Here is a 6,011-nt window from a genome sequence, read left to right as displayed (position 1 = left end):
CGTAGATTTGAGCGTCGGTAAAGTTATCGACAGCTCTATATTACCTCCGATTTAAAATGTATAGAAACTCATCTCACAAAAGGGATCTTTAATGATTTTTTAAAATAAACGACACAATAAATTTATTCAGAAAGAAAATACTTTCAGGGTGAATTTATTGTTTCGGGGTAAATTTTTTGTAATTGTATAATTAGAGCGAAGTCGTATTGAATAGATTGGAATAAAAGTCGGAAACCAATTAAATGTCCGAACGTTGTTAAAATTTCGTAAAAACATTTTCGTGAACGATTGAAGGCTATTTTAAATGTCATAATTGACACACCAATTAATTATTATAATTAATCAAGGAAACTAAATTAATGTTTCAAAGCCTAATCACAATGTTTTAATTACATGTGATCTTAATTCATCTGCACGTTAAAAACTTTAAAAATACTTAACACTAGGTAATATTTGGTGCTTGTGTGGTACGCATGTGTACATAGATTTGTTCGTTTTGTTAACAGCGGGAGGGAAGCGTCGCTTTGTGCGTGTAACGTGCATCACATTACACAGAACAAATTGTTTTGTTATTGCACGGATGAATGAATAGTATCCGAAGTATACAATAACGGTATTTAACTCTGTATTTTTTTTCGTATGGAATTTGAATTTCGTCATAAGTGGTATAAAACTTGATTGTTATAGTCAAATATAGACCTATTCATGTAGGTGAAAAGACGCGCTCCACATTAAAATATCGACGACGTGAATTAGTTGAGTGAGTAACGTTCGTGCGTACAAAATGTCGTGTGCGTGAGAACACTAAGAGTAAAGTTGGAATAAAATAAAAATTAGATTATATATGTTATGTTCATAGCGAGAGACGCACTTTAGCGTGTGATTAAACATATAATAATTGTTTGAGAAATTGCATTCAAGGATTCTCCGTAACAGCTTGAAGTTAAAAAGGTAAGATATACAGGAGTCGGAAAATATTACCGTAAATACTGTATCTTATTTCCATCTCTGGAACTAGCATCCATTCCATAAGACAGATTTTCATCCCAAACATCCAGGTTTCTTAGCGATGTTCGCCTATCACGACATCAGTTATAAAAAAATTTAAGCACATAACTATTGCTTTGCAATTGCAATTGCTGCGCGGATTTGCACAAAAATTTGGATATTTTATGAAATTATCGTTTATATAATAGGCATTGCGCCATGCCTTCTGTTATTATTAACGATTCCGACAACATCTCCACTGGGATATTTGGATGACATGATTATGATATTTTGATCACTCGTAACGCTACATAAAATAAATTAAAGCCTCCCACTGCACGCTGGCCTCAAACACTTTTTTCATGACGATTAACCAATCGAAAGAACGATTCACGTTATATAATTTCTGAATCGTCTGTGAAAATAAGCGAATGCTATGACGATGATTATCGATTCCGTCGGAAACCGTGCCTCATGAGAGCTGCCATGGCATGCGCCGCGTTAATCGATAAAGTAAATGATATAATGAAGCAAAGTAAATGACGGAATGCTTTCTCTCAAACAGGTCTGAGGGAAATTCGTCGACATTGTGATGTGTCTATCGACTTCAGTAATCTGATTAACTGATACCTATTGAGAAGTTAGATAATAATCATACGTGTAAGAGTTATTCCCTAGTGTATACGTAATACAGATGCTTATATTCCAAAGTATATATTTTTTTAACTAATATAATACAAAAGTGCGTTGAAGTTATCGATTACGATAATGATGTAAGTTTGGCAAGCCCGATGAAGATATTATGAAAAAAAACATTACACGTTTCTATAATATTTAAGATAAAATATTTTAGTATCTAAATGTGTCAACGCTAGTAGAATTCAATAATAAGTATCTGAAACCTTTTCGATATCTTCATTTATATTATTTATATATGTTGCAGCATAATTAATTATTAGTTTTTATTATCCATATCACTCTGTATCTTAAGAATTGTAAGATAAAAATATATATAACTGTCGTCAAGCGATATTTTTTCTAAAGCTATAATCTTACTGTATATACATCGCGTCCGAGAGGCTTTTTGATAGTAGCAGTCGTGTACACTAACGAACGAAACTTTAAAAAGATTAAAACATCATACGACCTGTTTCATTAAAATTTTGAGATATTTTGAAATATAAGAAGATTAAAAATTATTAAAATAATTCTTTTTTTGTTGCCGATGACTTGCTATCTGCCTGTGCTTTATGCTTCTGTCTTCTGAAATCTTCTTGAAAATAATTAATATGCATATTTGCGTAGACATGAACTCAGGCAATATTTGCCGGGAGCAAGCTGACGTCGTCTGAATATTTGTCTCTCAGGAAGCGTATAAGTGCATCAACAAGCAACCGATATCTTTCGGTCGGCAACAAGTGACGTCTCTTCTCGTCATTGAAAATTAATTTATCACAATTGCTGTTCCGCTTCTGCGTATATTTTCTTAGTTGGCGTTTATTTTACTTTTGTGTTCCGTTTTATTAGCGTTTCACTCTGTATAATACGATTTTCTAAAATCTAATTGAATTTTAAGTTTACTTGGTTTGTAGGACTTTGTACAAGCTCGTCTGGGTAGGTTAACCCACTCATCAAATATTCTACCGCCAAACAGCTGTACTCAGTATTGTTGTGTTCCGATTTGGAGGGTGAGTGAGCCAGTTTAACTACAGGCACAAGGTACATAACATCTTCCTAAGGTTGCGCATTGGCGATGTAAGAAATGCTTAATATTTCTTACAGAGCCTTTGTCTATGGGCGATGGTGACCACTTACCATCAGGTGGCCCATTTGTTCTTCCGCCATATAACCTATACCATAAAATAAAAAATAATAAAGAATAACCGGACAAGAAGTTCGTTATAGAGCTCTAGAGTCGTGCTCATTATTAAACCGACTTTACCGTTACGAAAGGTATATTAAGACACGGCATTGTTTTAAAGAGCAATGCTGTCTCCGAAGTAAAGACTTCAATGTATAATATAATAGACTATCTCATTTAATGACTTCCGAGAATAAACGCTTATTGAAAATAATAAGCGATTTCTCTTGGGATAAATAAAGATATTACGAATATATTTAGTAGCTTTTACTCGCTATTTCTTTCTCGTAGACACTGGCATTCCGCCACTGTTTATAGATTTTAATCAAACTCTAGGCGTAATTGTAAATCAGCAACTGTTCATAGAAAATAAGTGAATATCAAGTAGTATAAACCTGTACTAAATCATGTGTTTAACAAAAATATTATCCAAACACATTTAATTTAGACTCAGTTATGTATGTAGGTCGTATTGCAGTTAAATCGAATTACTAGATATTTCCCAGTGACGCTATTGAAGTAACTGACAATGATGATAGATGTGGCCTTAGCCTTTAACGACCTCCCTTTTTCTTTTATAACACTGAATGACTGAAATTGACACGAACTTTGCCATTTGAAATATTTCGGAAAACAATTATATTTTCTTCACAATAAATCTTCATTTTTATTTTTTATTTCTAATTTAATTAATAGTTTTAATTAATCAATAATAATAATATTTCTATATCCACATTATTAATATGTTGCATGTCAACAATAACTAAATAATATTAAGTTATTTATTTATATTAAAGGTAACCCGTAAACTTAATATAGACCACTGCTGGTTATAAAGGCCTTGGTCATATAAATAGACTCACTGATTCAAAATGATACGTTTGACGCTTTTCACCTCAATAAATTTAAAGCCGATGAAACTACGAACCGCAACTTTACGTATTTATACAATAATACTAAAACCTTATCCGAACCGCGTTGCATCTTCTGGTATAATTTTTGTGTATATTTGTTAAGTAGTATTATTTGTCGTCATTCGTAAGAATAGACGTACAATATATTACAAATTTATATATTTTTATTGTCTAATTGAAATGTAACATTAATAAACTGGTACGCGGGAATGGCACTAAATATAAGCATCAGCCACGAATCGGATAGCAATTAAGTCTAATTTTCAAATCAGTCCCTGCATTTGACCACTTCAAACAAGGGCTTAACGGAGGCTATTAGCTAACGGCTTTACGGCTAAGCATCAAGTGCTATTCATTTCATTCTATTCACAGAAATATTTGAAACTCCGCACTGAAATTAATACGCGTAAATGAAATCATCCAACTATTGAGGTAGTAATCTAAATTTTAATAAATGCACGTTAAAAGGTAATAACATAAATTAATAGTTAATGTTGCTACATAAAATATACAAAGCAAAAATTTTTAAAATACATATTGTATAAGTAATCTGATCTAACTAACGTATATAGACATTAACAACATTAAGCATCCCTTACTCCGAAATACAACAATAAAAAATATATCTGTTTGACGGTGACGGACGATGTGATAATTGGGTGGTATATCCAAACGACCATATATAAAGCCCCGCGAATCAATTATTTTTGAAATATTTTTATTTTTAATATTATTTTTATGGTATATTATAATTATAAAATTATTTTCTACGTCTCAAAAATTTAAAAAGTGACATTTAGTGGTGACATATTTGACATTACAGTCATTAATTTGAAGCGAAAAGTTCGTAGGTATTGTATGCGGTGTGCGTGTCGACAGAGAGAACGCTCATTATGGATTATTCTGGACTATCATTGAATGTCATAACAATTCGTACGAAATACGTAGGTACAGGAATTGTAATCCCGTAGTACCGTATTAAACATTCCCTGTTTGGCAATTTCCAAATCTAGCAGTTGGGAGTAATTGAAGTTACTGTTATTGGATGGAGTGAAAACAATCTCAATAATTTCGGTCTCGCCGTTTAGTAATTAAAAAGCAAAGCGGTACTGTTTTTAAAAGAAATTAGAATATCTCGTAGGAGGTTAGAAAAGATAGGTACGTACTACATATCAACGAGGAGATAGTAGCAGTTAAACGATTGGGTCTTTTAGCCTTGAACTTTATGCTCTTAATCATTGTACTTTTTTCAATCATCGCTTAAACGAAAACATAATCCAGTGTGTTATAATTATACGCAATCGCGTGTTTAGTAAGAACGGTACAATTAAGATTTTTTTTTCAAGACAGTCGTCATCTACACTTAGATAAATATATTTTATATTGATTTAATATAAATGAACATAATATTACTGCAGTAATTTTTGTAATATCCCTTTTATAACATACACAAGTGACATAAAATATATATTCCAGTTGACTTTTAATAACCAATTTGAATGTACGTAACAAAGGGGATTCCCTTTCCCAACCGTTGGTGCCTTGTTGAATCAAGTGAAGTCTTTTAATATAAGAGACACCACATTATCACCAGAGGTTACACTTAAAAAATTGGAATGTTTGCATCCTCCAAACTCTTAAGACACTATTTCCACCAAATTTCCCTTCGTAGCAAAAGGAACGCACCTGCTAAGTTTAGCTAAGAGGAAATTATTTTATTTGAGTCGCCGCGAAAACTATTAGTACGTAGTACATTTTTCTTGGAATCTTTTTTTAATTATGTCCTATAGCTATAAAAAAACAACTCTTTTTAATTTCCATAGCTAATGTAGTTTATTCAATAGTATAGATGTGTGTGCAAAATTTCATGATGATTGCTTGATTAGTTAATCATAACAACCGTAACAAACAAGTAAACATACAAAAAAACACTTTTGCATTTATATTGTTAGGGTGTAACGTTTACAAAGTCTTGCATAACAATTAACTCTGCATATGGACATAATATAGGTCAAAATAAGTATTTAAAGAATGTTAAGGTACGGGTACAAAAATGACAGTTAACTGCTGAACTACCTTTTGGTCCGCTTGGAGTTTCCGCTAAGTGATAATTAGAATGACATAAACGAGTTTCACGTGTGGTTTACATCGTCTACTTTTATTGTGTTAGTTTAAAATTGTTCGCTATTAACTTCTTCATTCGAAAACGCACGATATTTAAATCGCCGCGAGTTTTAATTCATTTTGCG

The sequence above is a fragment of the Vanessa atalanta genome, chromosome Z (genome assembly GCF_905147765.1).
Source record: "Vanessa atalanta chromosome Z, ilVanAtal1.2, whole genome shotgun sequence".
NCBI lineage: Eukaryota > Metazoa > Arthropoda > Insecta > Lepidoptera > Nymphalidae > Vanessa > Vanessa atalanta.
The sequence above is the reverse complement of the archived record's forward strand: the minus strand, read 5'-3'. Positions refer to the sequence as shown.